This window comes from Schistocerca serialis, chromosome 7, assembly GCF_023864345.2.
Source record: "Schistocerca serialis cubense isolate TAMUIC-IGC-003099 chromosome 7, iqSchSeri2.2, whole genome shotgun sequence".
Taxonomy (NCBI): Eukaryota; Metazoa; Arthropoda; class Insecta; order Orthoptera; family Acrididae; genus Schistocerca; species Schistocerca serialis.
In genome coordinates, this window is record NC_064644.1 from 203,051,078 (window position 1) to 203,071,215 (window position 20,138).

A 20,138-nucleotide genomic window follows, 5' to 3' on the forward strand; every position below is an offset into this window, starting at 1 on the left:
CTCTATTACAGTGTATGTGAAGCTAGAGATCACAGGATGGTGAAAGGCTTGCTGGAATGCATATTGCAGCTATGTTCAACGATCCAAGTAGCTACATGAAAAACATTTATTCACAGAGGTGGAACGTACTCCTGTATTGCATTTAACATGGAACACTTCCAAAGTTCTAACTCTACGGCTCCTTACAAGCAAACTGTAATAAGTTAACAATCATAATTATTCAGCAATGACTGGATTGGCAAAGAAACGCAATACTGGCTCACAATTGCACTCACATAATTATTTAAACCCACAGAGTAATCGAAAGCGAAGTTCACAATTTTCCAGTAATGACTGAATTGGGGTAACCGATCTGTGACTGTCACCAAAAAGAATCATGAAAGTTAACTGAGCATCTGATGCATGAAATGAATCGTGGCCGATTAAGTAACAAGCTCGGTTCTCACTGAATCTAAGAAAATCGGTAACGCAAATATCACTCACGGGAATACTGCACTGCTCCTAACGATAGAGGCTAATTGGTATAGAGAATCTTAAGTGAAAACTGAAGTAACTCCGTCACAGTAACTGCATGTCATAACTATGTAACAACGAACAGCGACTTCTTGACTCAGTCTAAAACCCAACAGATCGAAAAACCTTGCAGGGGACGTACTGACTAACCACCAAGATGAATTCTGCAGAGGTAGCAGACGTCTTCCCCGTCAGAAAACAATTTTAGACAATGTCTGCTTCCTTCACCTGAAAATTTTCCACTGTGTTCATTGTCCAATATTCGAACAACGGCGTCCTTAACGTATGGGTCCGAAGGAACTAATCAAGCAACCTCACGTTTGCAGTACTTGGGCAGACGAGTGTCTTGACCGACTGGTGTTATAGGCCGGCTTCGAAGATTACATCCAACCACTTTTCTCAGGCTTCTACTGAACAGTTAAATCAACGATTTCCACCTGATTTCACCCAGCACATGCACTGTAATTACACCCACATTCATTCAGTCCAGCGATCCATCACGTTTGGGACAGATGGTCACAAGTATGTAGTGTCTTGAATATTAAATGTCACAAACATGAGGATAAAACACACAAGGTCTCGGTTCCCAGCTCGATCTTCCACTCCTCCTCCCTGGTGTATTGAATATTAAATGTCACAAACATGAGGATAAAACACACAAGGTCTCGGTTCCCAGCTCGATCTTCCACTCCTCCTCCCTGGTGTATTGAATATTAAATGTCACAAACATGAGGATAAAACACACAAGGTCTCGGTTCCCAGCTCGATCTTCCACTCCTCCTCCCTGGTGTCTTGAATATTAAATGTCACAAACATGAGGATAAAACACACAAGGTCTCGGTTCCCAGCTCGATCTTCCACTCTTCCTCCCTGGTATAGGAAAATGTGAGAAAATGTAGGCAAAGAAATGGCGATCCGCTGACTTGATCCAAATACGAAACTATAAACCACAAAGTTGTTGATTGTCGCCTTTCAATTTCTATAAAACACTGAGTTAGCAAGATACTTCAGCACCACCAGTTGCGGAGGTGTGGATGAGAAGGAGTGACGTAAAGTTTTCGAAAACGACCAGTCAGTGTTTATTTCCTGTATTTAATTGAATTTTAATACTTTTGAAAATATGAGGTGACATTTTTCTGTAATCTGTGCTGTTCAGTGTATCAGACAAGTCGCTAGATTGAGCACTAAAGCGAACTAATAATTTTGTCAACATGCTTCGGGATCTAAGTTCACGCCACAGGACTAAATATCACAGACAGAATTATTCCTCTCTGGAGTCATATGGTGTAAAGCATCAGACAGTCAGACATATTTGTGTGCAATATATGCCATATCCATCTCCTGAGCCCCAGGAATGATTTCAATGTAACTTTGTACACACCACCAACCTCCCGTTGGGGTGGGATGAAGGTGATAGTGGAGTGATAGATGGGGTGAGAGAAGAAGATGGATAGAGACATTGGAGACGAGGAGATGGACGGAGATATGGGAGGAGGAAACAGAAAGAAGGGAGAAGAAACAGAGAGTAGGAGGAGGGGATGATGGGAGAGGGGGAGGAAGGGTTGGACAGTGAGAGGGGGATGTGTAGATGGAAAGTGAGAAGGAAATGAGAGGTGGTGGATGGAGACAGTGGGAGGGGGAGATAGAGGGGAGGAGGCGGATAGAATTGTGAACAGGTTATGGAGAGAATAAGGTCGACGAGGAGACAGACAGGGGAGAAGGACAGAGAGAGGGTGGGGAGGAGGGAGATTTGGAGGAGGAGATGATGCGAGAGTGGGATGAGGAGATGTACAGAGGCAGGGCAGAGGAGAAGATAGACTAATAGAAGGCTGGAATAAAAAAACACATGCGGAACGCTGGCTTTCTCAGCTGTTATTAAAATATAGCTGCTGTCAATCCGAAAGTTAAAGTGAACACAGCAGTGCTTTCCTGGACCTGTCTTCTGAATGTAGGTAGTCTACTTGCTGTAGTAGTTAGTTACGATAAGCCCACTTTAAGGTGGAATCATAATTGAGCACAGCTTAGCACGTATTAAATAAGCAATGTTTTTGCAAAAGTCACAATCGTGTAAGTTTCAGAGTAAATTAAGACCTTGTTTGACGCTCGCAATTAATCCACAAACTAATAAACGAAACGATGAAAGAAAACAATACGTGGCACAGTATTGTCGTAAAACATATAATTGTCTCACATTGTGACTTGAATAGATATTTAAATTGTAAATTTAGATAGATTTCGTGCATAATCAGGGATTACGCGTCAACAGAAATGTTTTATGACATTTCGAACCAGTAACTGCTCTAAGAGGGAAGAGGTCGGGGTGTGGGGTCTGTAGAGGTCAAACAACATTTTCGTAGAAGCGATCATATATAAACAGTTTCAGAATTTTTGGAGAACAGAGTAGTATGAAGAGTAAAGTGTCTTCAGACAGGCAAATAATTCTAAAAATTATGAGGTAATATAACGCATTTTACTTTGCTGTTGCTTGAGTGAGGGCGTGCCTGACCGCTAATATTTCAGTCACAAAGCGGCCAAAATTCACAGCGCGATCGTAAAACTTATGGTCACCCGTCCTCCACTTATCACATAAAACCAATAACTTAATCTATTGGTACAGCCGGAAATCGACAAATATACCGCCCACAGTGCTGAGTTAATATTAGATGATCTATACTTTCCCTCCTCTAACCCCCACTTAACACAGTTCTCCAAAGCTTCCCACACTGTCTGTTCCATAACATCCCTTCATTTTTTTCTGTATTTATATATGTCTTGTGATTGTCTATGCATTCCATATATTCTATTATTACAGCCGTTACTTTTGTCTTTTATTGTTTTTCCGTTTCACCCTCTGCATGCAAAAACTCTTCAAGCTGTACTTCAGTATTGTAGTCACGTACTAATTTTATTGTACTGGAAACTTTATTTATTTTTAATTACTATACAGGTACTACTATTTAGAGTTTAGTGTTAATTTTTCTGGTTTGTAAGCTTCACATTTATTTCCTGTCTTAAAATTTTTTATTGCATTAACTCTGCACTGGCCTATCAACGTGTAACGTCTTTTGTTCATATATATTGTAACTTCATTTATGATAATGGTCACTTACAGTCTGATGATAGCGTTTTAAGCCGATAACTGTTTAACAAAATCAATTAATACTGTGCAACATACACAATATTGTGCCTTTCATTGATAAATAATCTCATTTACTTTATGTGAAAAGCACAGATAATATTTTGATCATAATATGTCCATTATATGCTAATGCAAAATTTCGTGTGTACTGTGACTTCACAGGAGACGTCAAGTTGTTTTCGTGTAGTATGTGCACATAAATAGAACTGCTGTACACGCCAGCATCCGCCAACACCTTCATCTCACTCCCGGCAACATACGACTTTCAACCACTAATCAAGAAGGGAAAAGATAATGTATAGATCAAAGTATTTTACATGACACATTAATTACTTACCTCTTACCTTTTATTTTGGCAACGGTCTTGCCGCAGTGGATACACAAGTTCACGTGAGATCAGCGAAGTTAAGCGCTGTTGGGCGTGGCTGGCACTTCGATGAGTGACCATTCAGCCGCCGTGCTATATTGCCATTTTTGGGGTGCACTCAGCCTCGTGATGCCAATTGTGGAGCTACTCGATCGAATAGTAACGGCTTCGGTCAAGAATACCACCCTAACGACCGGGAGAGCGGTGTGCTGACCCCACGCCCCTCCTATCCGCATCCACCTCGGAGGATGACACGGCGGTCGGATGAACAATTCCAATGCCAATGAATTCAAGTGTAATTACAATTTTGAAATAAACAGAACATATGAAAAAGAATTACGTTATTTAGAATGTAATTAAATTATGTATATCAGATCCATCACTTAAATCGTTATTTTCATATGTAGACACAAATGATATAATACCTTACTCTCTGTTTACTCAAAAAAGAAAATCATTGTATGGTAACCTCAGAAAACTTCACAAGTCAGGGTAGTTGAACAAAGCATGAGCTGTGCTCTCATCATCACAGCGTATGCTTTTGATTTTTTAGGTGTTACACATCAGTGTTACAAGTCGCTTCACACTGCGTATGTAAATCCCGCTACCATGGAGATCACTACACATCGGCATGCAGCTCATCCTATGATCCGTTGATGACAACATAGACTTGTCGAAACCGGTCATGGAATAAAACGAATTTTTAGCGATCTTGGTTCGTGGAGTTTTATTCAGTTGCCGTACACTGCAAATCGCCCCCAAGACTAAACACATTAGAAATACATAAAAAAAATCTTTGTGACTTCAGAACTATGTCTGTGTATCAAGTAATCCGTTTGCTTCTCTGCATCGTTTAATTAGATTACTTGTGTGTATCGTCAAGTCCAATATGTGATGGAAGCGAGTAACTGATAAGTTCCATTACGATGACAAAGTAGCTTCGATTGTGATACTTTCACAGAACCTGAAAAACAAATTAAAAGTGCATCTCCATCTACATCCATACTCCACAAGCCACCTGACGATGTGTGGCGGAGGGTACTTTGAGTACCTCTATCGGTTCTCCCTGCTGTTCCAGTCTCGTACGGTTTGAGGAAAGAAAGATTGTCGGTATGCCTCTGTGTGGGCTCTAATCTCTCTGATTTTGTCCTCATGGTCTTTCCTCGAGGTATACGTAGGAGGGAGTAATATACTGCATGATTCCTCGGTGAAGGTATGTTCTCGAAACTTCAACAAAAGCCCATACCGAGCTACTGAGCGTGTCTCCTGCACAGTCTTCCACTGGAGTTTATCTATCATCTCTGTAACGCTTTCGCGATTACTAAATGATCCTGTAACGAAGCATGCTACTCTCCGTTGGATCTTCTCTATCTCTCCTATCAACCCTATCTGGTGCGGAACCCACACTGGTGAGCAGTATTCAAGCAGTGGGCGAACAAGTGTACTGTAACCTACTTCCTTTGTTTTCGGATTGCATTTCCTTAAGATTCTTCCAATGAATCTCAGTCTGGCATCTGCTTTACCGACGATTATTTTTATATGGTCATTCCATTTTAAATCACTCCTAATGCCTACTTCGAGATAACTTATGGAATTAACTGCTTCCAGTTGCTAACCTGCTACATTGTAGTTAAATGATAAAGGATCTTTCTTTCTATGAATTCGCAGCACATTACACTTGTCTACATTGAGATTCAGTTGCTATTCCCTGCACCATGCGTCAATTCGTTGCAGATCCTCCTGCATTTCAATACAATTTTCCATTGTTACAACCTCTCGATATACTACAGCATCATGTGCAAAAACCCTCAGTGAACTTCCGATGTTATCCACAAAGTCATTTATGTATACTATGAATAGCAACGGTCCTACGACACTCCCCTGCGGCACACCTGAAATCACTGTTACTTCGTAAGACTTCTCTCCATTGAGAATGACATCGCGTTCCATATGTATGGATTTATTACACCGAAATTCGGTGCATGCAGCGAGGAGATGTAATGTCACTAACGAAATATTATTAGAACTAATTAAACTCGCTGACAGTACTAGAAGTTGTAACAGATGTGCACTATTAAACCGTCGGATCCAACAGACTGTAAAGGGTGTACGTGCAGTTGGACAACTTTCGTACTCTGTTGTAGAATTTTTACTTGTGTAAATAACATTTTAGCGAGATGTATGAGGGCCCTGATCTGGGACTATCCGTCACTGACACATCGGCGAAAAATCAAACAGCCCGGCACCACACAGCACACTCCTCCAGAGAGGCATTAAGTAACAGCTGCATCGCTCTGACGTTTAATTAATAGAATCCGATACCAGCGTAAGCCATCGTTTACGGCGGCAATCGTTGCCCGATGAAGATAATATCGCAGCACGCAGTCGAAAAGAGTGCCTAATTCTCCTCTCGCAAATTAACCGTTGTACAGTGCGGAGCGTCAGGGTACAAATGTTATAAATTTAATTAATATTCATAATAGTGCGGTCGTATTTCTTGCGGTGCCCTTCGTGATAGGAATGGTCATTTGCCGAGGGGCGGATGTAATTACAAGAGCGGCGAGACGCCGCTCTGCACCGGGCGCCGCCGCGGCGGGCCGCACGTAACTTTATTACGCCGCTTCCTGCGGCAGGCGATAATTGTGTGGGCGGTCCGCGCAAATTAGCTCGGCCTCCAGCGAGCCGCATTCATCATCCGCTCCTGGACGGAGCCGCTCCTCTCGCCACTGTCGCAACGGATCGTTCGTTATACCGCAATACGCGCGTCGCGAGATACTGAGATACGGCGGGCGCGCGGTGGGCAGGGCCCCAGGAACGGGGTGCCTCTCCCACCTGCTGTTCCGCTGCCCATCTGTCTTCGGGAGGCGACAACACCATCTTGTATCCACAGGGTGTGGCAGGAACGCTCCGGCCGACAAGCAATCATTTCAAAGTACAAGGTTTACGACGTTAGTTACTGTTTCCACTGTTGCTGTCTTGTAGCCTACAAAGTGTGTGACAGGAGACGTCAGCGACAAAAATAATCCTCCTAGGAAGACAGGTTTCTCAGCGAGATGAGTCCGAGAACAGACTGAGGTGACGAAAGTCATGGGAAAACTCCTAATATCGGACCTCATTTCGCAGTGGCTAGTGCAGCTACTCGACGTGGCCTGTGCTCAATAAACAGTTGGCAGTTCCCTGCAGGAATATTCAATATCGCTACCTCTGTAGCCATCCAAAATTGTGAAAGTGTTGCTGGTAGAATATTTTGTGCACGAACTTGACCTCTCTATTATGTCCCGTAAGTGTCCTGTGGGATTCATATCGGGCGACCTGGGTGGCTAAATCATTGGCTAAAACTGTTCAGGATATTCTTCAAACAAATTGCGAACAATTGTGGCCCTGTAACATGGCGCATTGTCGTCCACAAACATTCCATCTTTGTTTTGGACCATGAAGCTGGCAATGATATCCAAGTAGTAAATAAGGACCAGAGGACTCGGTCGATTCCATGTAAACACTGGCCACAGCATTATGGAGCCACGGCCAACTTGCACAGTGCCTCGTTAACAACTTGGTACATGGCTTCGTGGGGACTGCGTCACACTGGAACACATCTTACAAATGGGGACACATTTGACCAGGCCATGGTTTTTAAGTTGTTTTGGGTCCACCCGATATGTTCACGCACCACATTGAGAGGCTTCAGGCGTTGTCCTGTTGGTAGCAAGGGCCCTCGCGTCTGTCATCTGTCACAGTAGAACATTAACGATAAATTCCGCTGCACTGTGGTAAGTCATACGATCATCGTACGTCCGTCATTGATTTCTACTGTTATTTCACGCAGTACTGTTTGTCCGTCAACACTGACAACTCAATGCAAACGCCGCTGCTTCAGTCGTTAAGTGAAGGCCAACCGCCACTGCTTTGTCTGTGGTGAGAGGTAACGACTGAAATTTATTGCCGTCCGGTGTGGCCGAGTGGTTGTAGGCGCTTCAGTCTGGAACCGTGCAACCGCTACGGTCTCAGGTTCGAATCCTGCCTTGGACATGGATGTCTGTGATGTCCTTAGGTTAGTTGGTTTAAGTAGTTGTAAGTTCTAGGGGACTGATGACCTCAGATGTCAAGTCCCATAGTGCTCAGAGCACTATTTGTTATTCTCTCACACACTGGACGCTGTAGATCTCGGAATACTGGATTCCATAACGGTTTACGAAATGGAATGTTCCATGCTTCTAGCTCCAACATTGCACGTTAAAAAGTCTGTTAATTTCCTTCATGCGGCCATAATCACGTTGGAGACGTTTTCACAAAATCACATTAGTACAAATGACAGCTTCGCCAGTTGACTCTCTTTTTTAGTTTGTGTAAGCGGTACTACCGCCATGTATATAAGTGAATATTGCTGTTACATGACGTTTGTCACTTCAGTGTATGTTGGTCTTGCTACTTTATGTTCTTATACGAGCAGAATACATAGCCCACGTGTCGTTATACGTTGTCCATGGTGTAAATATGACCACCTGTCAAAAGCTTGAACAGCAGACAGCTGCAAGATGAACAGGAAGAGTGTCAATGAGGTTCCGGAACCGACAGGGGCCTGGAGCCATGACGACAACGGCCAGTTGCGCTAGGTTCCCAGTTTGAAGACACATGGCGTGGACATCTCGATCGAGGTGGACTCATAGATTCTCAGTTGGGTTAAAATCTGGGAAGTTAGCAGCCAACGGAGTATGGTAAACACACCCTTGTGCTCTTCGAACCACTCACGTACACTGCAAGCTGTGTGTCGCGTAGCACTGTTGCTGGTGGATGCCATCGTGCCGAGGAAACACGAATTGCATGTAGGTGCGGGCATGCTCCCCAAAGATAGATGCGTACTTTTGTTGATCCATTGCGTGTTCCAGAATGACGACGTCGCCCAGAGATTGCCGCATAAACATTCCCCAGATCATAACGCTCCCTCCTCCGTTCATTGTTATACAGGTGTTTGATATCAGACGTTTCACGCCGCACACACAAAAGACCACCTATCATGTGAAGAATGGACGTCCAGTTGGGGTATTGGCGCGCTAATTCCAGCTTTCGTTTACGGTGAACAGTGGCATGGGAGGAAGAATTAGGTGCTGGCTGTGGAAGCGCTTACGTTGCAACGTTCCCTAAACGGTCTTTGAGGAGACCTATTGGTGGCCTCTGGTCATCTGGGCAATCAGTTGCTCAACAGTTGCACATCTCCGCTGCCATCGTTCATCCCTTTCATCTATAGCCTTCGGCGCACCACAGCTGCCTCGACGCTAGTTTCGGATGGCACCATTCTGACACGTAAGGTATATGACACGTAAGGTATATTTTAAGCACAGCCGTTTTGGCAATGCTTCCAGTCTTGACCCGAAGGCCAATTATTGTGCTCTTTAGGACGTGAGATAAATCGCTACATTTCTGCACTACAAAGACTGCACTGCATTTCTCGACACTCGCCCCACCCCCACGACACTCTATGTGTAGCCCCCACAGCTGGGGGTGCCACCTGCAGTCAGTCCATAACTGGTTGTCGCACGGTCGAACGTAGGCCGTGCTCACATTAATGTGACTCGGCTATGTATATTCCACTTACGTTGCATAGGAAAGAAATTTGTCTGTTGTTTTTAAATTTTTAAGTTCTTCACATTTACATACTCCCTTAGGGTTTGACGATGATGATGTTTGGTTTGTGTAGCGCTCAACTGCGTCGTCATCAGTGCCTGTACGAAGTTCCAATTGTCGCACAGTCCAATTTTTTGACATTACAGTCTATCCACTGCCACGAATGATGATGATGATGGTGATGATGAAATGATTACATCACAAACAGCGAGTCCCCGGGCAGAGAAAGTCCCCAACCCGGCAGGTAACCGAACCCGGGTCTCCGTGATCCAGAGGCAGCAACGTTAACACTAGATCACAAGCTGCGGACGATCCCCTAAGGTGTTTGCCGTGTTTTACCTGAATAGGGTTTTCTTCAGTAACTCATGTTAAAGTGACGTTCTGTGGCGCCAAAGCTTGGTGTTTCTATTTCCAGTCGGTCTTAAGGATTTTCCTGATACTTACCACCTACGGCAACGACAGTTAATACGAAAAATGCCGAGCTGCCACCGAACTCAGAGTCCTTGTTAAATTATAGATCCTTCCGTGACCGGTTGGGTACATCATTTCAAAGGTCGGAAGAAGGCAAGACTTTACCACGCACAGTACGGTCATGCCTCGTAAAACACAGTAGGCGTTGAACCAAAAATTACGGACTGCGGAGAGCTAGAAGTCAATTTATTAAGACACTGTACTTACCAGACTTTACTAAGTTTGTTTAGTCGTTCTGCTTTGGGCCTACATAAGCACTTCCATCCTCACATGTAGGGCGCTATGAATTCATTATCCTGTGGTGCAATAGGGTAATTGGCACCCCACATCCCTACCAACAACGATGGTTTTCTTATTTAATGCTCATCGCTGCTTAGAAAAATATGTATGTCTAATTTCCTAAGGGACCACACTGCTGAGGTCATCGGTCCCTAGACTTACACACCACTTTAACTAACTTATGCTAAGAACAACACACACACCATGCCCGAAGGAGGACTCGAAGCTCCGGCAGGAGGGGCCGCGCAGTCCGTGACATCCGCCTCAAACGTCGCGGCCACTCTGTTGAGTACACGGAGTTGTCTTTCATATGTGTGTGTGTGTGTGTGTGTGTGTGTGTGTGTGTGTGTGTGTGTAATGAAAACTTATGTTAAAACGACATGTTTCACGTCATTACATGGAACAAGTATTAATGTAATGTAACGTAATGACATATAACCGGGGAATATTCTTCGAATGGACGACCCACATCTTAGTCTACACGGTGCGTGAATGCACAGAACCGTTGCATATGAGGTGCTTCTCTGAGACTTGTTGCGCAGAAACATCCACTGCACTCAGCTTACGTGACTGTGTGGTGTGATTTCACAAACTCCTTTATTCTTGGTCCGTTTGTCTTCGAGGAAATGACACCTCGCGGGCCTCTTAAGTATACAGTGACATCTGCAACATGATGTGGACTTTCTTCTCACACTATTTTCGTGCAAGATGGGGTGATACCACATGTCGATTGACAAGTGAAAGGTTTGCTTCGAGAAACCTTCCATAACGACTGCAACATCTCTAGGAAATTTCAAGATATTTGGCCATCCATATCCCACGACCAAAATCAGTGTACCTTCTGGTTGTAGAGATATCTGAAAGGTCGTGTTTATCAACGATGTTTCCGGATTCTTCTGATTTGAAGGGTAGCATACGACGACATATCGCTCTGGTTACATTATGTATTCGTATACTGCGGGCAACTGTGGACCATGCCGTGTTACGGATGCAACATGTTGCTGAGTCGGGATATCTAATTGTAAACGTATTTTGATCATAACCTAATAAATGGGCCAGAACCATCGTTTTCATGTGTTTGGTGTTTCCTCTCCTTTTCATGCACCCACATCACTTTCTGGCTGCTTACGGCGCCATGTTTTCACCTGGTGGCCGAAGGTGGAAGTATTATTTTTTTCAGCATACTCTGAGAGCGCACCAGTTAATGAACATACCTACGATGTTTCAGGGTCCTGCGATGCTTGCAGCCTGCACTGCAGCACTCGGAACACCGTCATTTTAATTATGGTGACCCGGCGCATAATAAGTTTGGTTGCAGTTAGTTATAGCTTGACGGGGTCGTAGTTTAAAAGTCACAACTTGCTATTTCACCAGAAGTAAATTGCATTAAGACTTGACATCAGTCGAACCAGAAAATCCGAAAAGTATCGATTTGACACTAATAAATATCATTTTCGACTGTTTTTACGTATCAGATCCATCGTATCTGTACCATACATATAAGGTTAATAAGGCGTCTCATTCCGATAGGATGTTTCTACAGTTAGTAAGTAATATTGGTAATATTAGTAAGTAATATTTATGCCAAGTTCGGCTGAAATTTCTCCATTCGTTCCAGAGGTCTGCTTACATTTCATTATGTTCCCATCATAAACCAGGCAGTGGGGATGCCATGAGAATGTTACCCCCACGGTAATTGAGGTGTTGAGATTAGAAACGGGGCTTGTCATCATTTTTGGGGTATATGAGGTATTACTGTAGTTGCTATTTTCACATGATTCTGCATCTGTTGGTTCTAAAATGGGACTTTTTCGGTGTTTTTTCTCTGTCAAAACTAGTGTTGATATTACATTTCGTGCAGGAAGAGGACTTTTCACAGAGACAAGCCCCAAAATTGCACGAAAGAACGTGAGGTATGAGGGCAGCAGTGTAGTGGTTTGCAGTGACCAGCTGTGAGATATCAAAATGGCTTCGGCGATGGAACCGTCAGACGATTCCGAGGGCGATTTACATGAATTTAGAAGGAGGAAAAGACAACCTGAATTGTGAAAGAGGAATGTGATTAATCAAAAGAACGTCAAGGGTTTGGAGCATGCCAACTGGAAAGGAAACATTGTTCCAAGGAGGGAAACAGGTGCAGATTGCAGGTAAACAGTCATAGAATGTTCATTGTTTGAATTCTCTGTACATTATGTAATATTCTGTAGCAGAGGCAAGTTGTGTAGAAACATTGTACTAATATGTGAATATAAATTCCTTACATGGACGCAAAGTTTCAAATTATGTTTTATTTGTAATACAGGAAATCAGTTAAAATATGTTATTCGCCGAGTATATAGGTTACTAATACGCTAATATCTGTTTACATATGTCGGCGTAAATGTTTTAAGAAGTTCTTGTTTGCTGAGAAGTAACTATTGTTGACAGAATTCAACAATATGTCCAACAAAGATGGCCCGAATGGGTACTTGATTGCTCACATTCTTCCCTTCACTCCAAAAGCAAGTAGACCACGCCAAAATTACATTACCAATCGTGGGAGGACAGCAAACTATTATTATAAGGTAACTCGCATGACAACTGTAATATTATTTTATTAACCATTTCGTTTGTAAAATCTTTAACGCAAACAGTTAAGGCATTTATTTAATGTGTTACAGTATCCTATTATGTAGATTTTTGTTTTATGATGTTAATTTGGTTGTAGTTGCAGGTTAAAGTTGGCTTCAAGGTATGCAAGAAAGCTTTTATTGCACTCCATGGTATAACAAAATGCTGAGGACAGAGACTGTGCTGCTTATGTCAAGGAGGATTGACTTTGCCACATGATGGTTGTGGTAGACACCGTTCCAGAAAATACCAATGTCATGATAGCAGAATTCATTGACTCGTTTCCAGTAAGGGTAGCACATTATGGACGTTGTGGTAGGAAGAAGAGATACCTCTCAAGTTCTTTATCTGTGAAAACCATGTGGGAAATGTTTCTTGAAAATTACGACCCAGAAATGCACATAATTTACAGGTCTCAATGTAACACTACTGGCCCAGGGTTGTTCAAATCAGAGGTACGATATCGTTGTTTTTATATTTTAATAATCATTACCACTATGGCTTTGGTCGTCCTCGAGTGGATGTCTGTGGTGAATGTGAAAGGGTTACATGTAAAATGGAAGGAGAGAACAACCCTGATATCAGGATTGCAGCATAAAATGAGTTGAAACTCCGTAAGCTTTGGGCACGTCAGTTCTATGAGAACATGGCCCGTTGTGAAAACTTGTACTAGGAGAAGAGGTGGAAAATCACAAATTATCACATTCGATTTTATGCAGAACGTGCCTGTTCCACTCATACCGGTAACTGATATGTTCTAATTGTGGCAGCCCTGGGTGTTTATTTTAGGTATTCATAGATTTCCTGATAACAAAGCTTTCATTTATATGTTTGTTGAAGTAACTGCTAAGAAGGGTCCTAATGCTGTGGTTTCTCTCCTTATGGATTTCATAACTGAACATGTGGCCTCTAGTGTGAAAACATTGTATGCATTTTCAGATACCTGTACAGGACAGAATAGGAACCGCACGGTGGTCCAATTTTGGTACACTTTAGATCATAGTGGAACATTTTCCAATATTTTACACATGTTCCCAGCCTGTGGGTATTCCTATAACGCCTGTGATAGGGACTTTACAAGTCTGGAATCACGGAAAAGGAAACAGGACACAGCGTATACTCCCCACCAGAGGTGCACAGTACTACAGAAAGCAAGGAAACACATGCATATTGACCTATACAAACAAGACGAATTTCTTGACTATCAGAAACATCTAGATTCATTTTATAAGAAGTCTGTAAGTGTGAAAGCGGAAAACTGGGCTGTTACACGTAACAAACTATTTGAGTACACTGACCAGTCAAAATGCGTCTCTGTTGCACCCAGTAGCAGTGGAATGGTGAAATATGATTTTCATCTGGTTAAGGCTGGGACAGTCCCTCATTTCCATAATGTGCCGAGAGCATACGTGGATGTCATTCCACTGAAACATGAGAAACTGAAGGATATTGCACGCGTGATTGACGTTAAACCCTTTGCAGTTTCGTGAGTATTTTGATAGCCTTCTAAAGCAATGAGACGTTAATAAACTGACTGGTGGAGAATAAGCCAATGAATCTGGAAGTGAAGTTTGGGACAGTGATCAAGAATGACAAATTTATGAATTTATATCTCTGTCAATATAAAAACGGTTGTTTAGTAAGTAAAACACGTGGAATTAATTCTCCTATGTTACATGTTTATGACTATGTTGCAATGATTAAAATAATATTTTGCTTGTATATGTGATATTTTGTTTCATTATACAATATTTCATTACAATGACTGTTGTTTAAAACAAAAAAGGGAATATGTCAGTCATTTTCTGTTACCACTTTCTATTAATTGCCTTCAGTCTATGATTACAGATTGTTGCTATAAAATTGCATTCTTCCTCACGAGTCTGTGGGACTAACTACAAGGTTTGGGAATAATGCTATTCAGAATTATACAGTTTTATCAATATATCTCAGAACATTAGCTGAGCGATATGTCCCCTTTTTTATCTCAACGCCTCAATTGTGTCCTCTCACTAAGTAACTCCCCCCCCCCTCTCTCTACATTAAAAAATCACGTACGGTGAGAGCAGGCAACGTTGGAAACATTTCCTGCCCTGAGAGATCTGTACGTCTGTACGTCTTTTACTGTTGATTCATTGTTGAAGCAGTTAGGAGGTGCGTCATATTCTCGACAAAAATCGCGCCTCAGAGCTGAATCTGATTTGCACCCGTTGAAACAGGAAAGGCAAACAATGTTTTTATTGCTCTGTTATCAGTCTCGATTCGATACTCATTGTATAACGAAGGATTGAGCGAGCTAACTACACCGTAGAGACCACTACCGTCAACAATTTCAACCGGCATCTCATGACTGGTGTCAATATAAACTTTCAGTTTGGATGTGTAAGTTAAAAGTCACCACGAACTTACGTTTCCGTTCATATAGAAGGTGGTGCATTCTGAAATCGCATATAAATTTTATGCTGTATCTAAAAGATACATCCGAATTCGCAATACATGTTGTATTTTTTTTATTTCGAATAACCCATTTGGAGGGTACGATGAATCAACTTTGGCTACTCTTCATTGTATTAGATTTCTTCAGTTTTCAAATTTCCTTCATCCTTTTAGAGTCTTGATCCCTTTCTTCTTGAGTCCACTTTCGTCTAGTTATTTTCTTTCTCTCCTGAAATTCTGCCTTTTGAACTGCCTTCCTGAAATGTGTTCTGTTTTCTATTGTGTCTATTGTAACTCCAGCATTTTCAATGTCCTTTTCAGTCTCTATGAACCATACTGGCTTGGATTTGTAGCTATTGAGTAATGTGAATATCCGCTTGGTTAGTCTGTTGTTACCCATTCTGAATATATGTCCAAAAAACTGTAGTCTCCTCTTCCTCATTACATCAGTTAGTTTCTCCGTTTTCAGATATAGCTCTCTATTTGGTCTTAACCTGTATTCAGCATTATCGTTTTTTTTAGCTCCCAGTATTTTCCTTAAAATTCTTCTTTCGACCTTCTCTAGTTTCTCAAGATCTCCCTTTCTTGTTAGTTTAAGTGTTTCTGCCGCATAGAGAGCTTCAGGTCTGGCCACTGTTTGGTAGTGTCTTTTCGTGTTCCAGGACAAGGATTTTTTATTATAAACGTTTTTGGTCATATGAAACACTCTTTCCATTTTGTGCACTCTAGTTTCTATAGCTATCTTTTCTTTGGCATTGTATGCAATCCACTCTCCTAGGTATTTAAAGGAATCTGTTTTGTGTATTGTGTTGTTGTCAACTGCAATATTTTGAGGAGCGTTACAGATGTTTGTCATAAACTTTGTTTTTTCATAGGATATTTGTAGTCCTACTTTGGCTGCTTGTTTTTGTAGTTCTCTTATTTGTTCTTGGGCATTGTCTAGTGAATCTGTAATCAATGCCATGTCATCTGCGAACGCTAAACAGTCGACAGTGATCTTGTTTGGATTTCTCCCTAGTTGAATCCCTTTAGTATTGATGGCCTTCCTCCATTCTCGAACTACCTTCTCCTCTTGTATATGAATGAAAACATAAATTTGTTTCCAACAGATAGATCCGATTTCACAGTGCAACAACTTCTATATGAATTAAAAAGAAAGTTTGAGGTGGCTTTTAACTTTCACATCCGGAATGAAAGATACATATGCAACGTGTCCCATGAGGAATGATCGGTATCAAAGGATATGACATGAATGCTTATATGAAGCAAAAAATTTCGTATGGGAATATGGCCTATTCCGAATGGTTTTCGAGACATAACGCTTTTAATGTCCGTTTCTTTTGGGCTGATCACTTTAGAAGAGCGAATGAAGGACAGAATTACTTGCATTTTTGTTTGAAAAATTCGTGTGTTGTATACCACGAGGACCTTCCCCTGGCCACGTGGACTGCTACGTACTTTCAATATAACAGAGTTCCTCCACGTTTTACCGGAGTCTGAAGGAACACGTTAACTGTCTTTTCACTAATCATTGACACTTTTATATATCTTGACAACAGTATTTATTCATTTAGTATGACTTGCACGTTTTGGCTTTCGCCATTTCCAAAGGATACAGAGAAACATTAACTGGTATCTGTGAGGGAACCAAATGGCAATACCACGAGGTGTGCAGCGCGTCCACAATAAAGTTCCAGTTTCAAAACACTGTAGAAACATAACCACAGATCAGAATGGCATCAAACTGCATATTATTGAAGCCAGAGGGAAACATCATGGAAAAAAAATTGGGAATATCTGAAGATAAGATGGTGCTTTAAGCGTCCGAATGTGCTCACCAACCGACGCGCGGCTCTTAATCAGTTTCCGTCTGAGATGCCCAACACGAATGTCTCCTGAAGAATAACCTGTTGCTGATAAAACTCTTTTACAAGAACGATAACTGTGCAACAGTAGCCCTGCAGAAATTCCGAATACTCAAGGTATTAGTGCGATGTCTGCAGAATTCGAAAAGAAATTCTTTTGAAGTGCAATGTACATGAGGAGGGAAAGTAGTTGATATAATGTCCGACAAAGATCTGGCCATAACATTGCTGGAGGGGTTGAACAGTGGTGCGCAAAAGTGCAGCCTGTGAGCACGGTGCATAAATTCCTAAGCATTACTATGCTTATAAAATCAACCATGTTCAGGAACTGCTTCCACTTGACATTCCAGCAAGACAAACGTTTGTTCTGGAATATCTTGCTCGCATGGAAGTACACAATGAATGGCCAAATCCAATAGCCACGCCAAAGCACAATGGATAGCCAAAGCCTATTTTCATCTCCAAGGACATGTCAATATGCAGAATTTCAGAATACGGGCAACGGAAAATCCGTACGCACGTCAAATGGGACCACTTCTTCCTGCAAACGTGACTGTGTGTAGCGGGTTTACGGCATCGTTTATCCTAAGCTATTTTTTCGTGGCGGTGAGTCCTGCGGTTCCTGTTACTGGTACCGTCGGTGGTAAACGCGATGAGAGTCTTTTGCACACCACCGTCATTCCACCCTACAACAATGTGGATGTGCGGATAATATCATTTCTATGCAAGTTAGCGCTTCTCCGCAGAGTACACGGTCAGTGATGGGGCAGCTGCAGAAGAATTTTAGAAATACTAGCGTTATCTGCTACCATTTCCCTACAGCAATGCCATCCAGATCGGTTGATCTTAATCCGTTTGACTTCTGGCTGTGTAACAGAAAGTACAAGGAGTGGGATGCGAAACTCTAGAAAGTATATGTATGTATATTTACATAATGGCTCCTGTTCACAGTGAGTAGGGGAAATAAGCATTTACGGCAAAATATTGAATTTCATAAAATTTCATTCCTCACACAACTGTGATGACCCTAAAACATTTAATCACAATTAAAAATCAAGCCAAAATACATCTCTGTCGTAATTTGCTTTAAATTCATTTACATTTTCTCGGCTATGAATATGACCTTCAGATACCTACTTCCTTTGATGCTGATTTGCACACAATTGGGACCACCCACATGTTGTCAAACTGTTTCGATTACGAAACTTCCTGGCAGATTAAAACTGTGTGCCCGACCGAGACTCGAACTTGGGACCTTTGCCTTTCGCGGGCAAGTGCTCTACCAACTGAGCTACCGAAGCACGACTCACGCCCGGTACTCACAGCTTTACTTCTGCCAGTACCTCGTCTCCTACCTTCCAAACTTTACAGAAGCTCTCCTGCGAACCTTGCAGAACTAGCACTCCTGAAAGAAAGGATATTGCGGAGACATGGCTTAGCCACAGCCTGGGGGATGTTTCCAGAATGAGATTTTCACTCTGCAGCGGAGTGTGCGCTGATATGAAACTTCCTGGCAGATTAAAACTGTGTGCCCGACCGAGACTCGAACTCGGGACCTTTGCCTTTCGCGGGCAAGTGCTCTACCAACTGAGCTACCGAAGCACGACTCACGCCCGGTACTCACAGCTTTACTTCTGCCAGTACCTCGTCTCCCACCTTCCAAACTTTACAGAAGCTCTCCTGCGCAGGAGAGCTTCTGTAAAGTTTGGAAGGTAGGAGACGAGGTACTGGCAGAAGTAAAGCTGTGAGTACCGGGCGTGAGTCGTGCTTCGGTAGCTCAGTTGGTAGAGCACTTGCCCGCGAAAGGCAAAGGTCCCGAGTTCGAGTCTCGGTCGGGCACACAGTTTTAATCTGCCAGGAAGTTTCATATCAGCGCACACTCCGCTGCAGAGTGAAAATCTCATTCTGGAAACATCCCCCAGGCTGTGGCTAAGCCATGTCTCCGCAATATCCTTTCTTTCAGGAGTGCTAGTTCTGCAAGGTTCGCAGGAGAGCTTCTGTAAAGTTTGGAAGGTAGGAGACGAGGTACTGGCAGAAGTAAAGCTGTGAGTACCGGGCGTGAGTCGTGCTTCGGTAGCTCAGTTGGTAGAGCACTTGCCCGCGAAAGGCAAAGGTCCCGAGTTCGAGTCTCGGTCGGGCACACAGTTTTAATCTGCCAGGAAGTTTCATATCAGCGCACACTCCGCTGCAGAGTGAAAATCTCATTCTGGTTTCGATTACGCTTCACAAGTTTCACTGAGAAGCCTTACACATCATCCGTACATTCCCGATTTCTCCCCATGAGATTTCCGCAATTTTGGAGCCCTGAAGAAAGATTTTCGTCGCTTCAGACGAAGAGATCCACGTCTGGATAAAAAATTGTGGTTGCGTAGGAAACTGTAAATATTTTTCCATGAAAGCATTGACTATCTTCTTTCACAGTGGAATTAATACATTAACTGGAATGGGGATCACTTTTGAAATGATGAACTGTTTACTTACTATTTTTCCAACTCTTTCGTTTTCATTTCATTGCCACTTATAAATTCCGATCAACGATAACATTCACATTAAACCGGTTTTAATGTCTCTATTAAGGAGACTGTGATAGTGTCTCTAATGTAAGTTAAGTTACATACTCAGGAGGTTAAGGGGCTCCGGAAAGGCTCAAAATCATGAAAAGTTCAATTTTTACTTTTTTGCGTTTTCTGAATCTGCAGACTATTACCTTTTAATAGATACATAATTTATTCAGTTCCGAAGAATACAATTATTTTTAAATTTTTTTTGAAATGTGTTCTACATGGGCGTGACCCACTGTGGCGCTATTAAACTGCTGTCAAATGGTGTTATTATT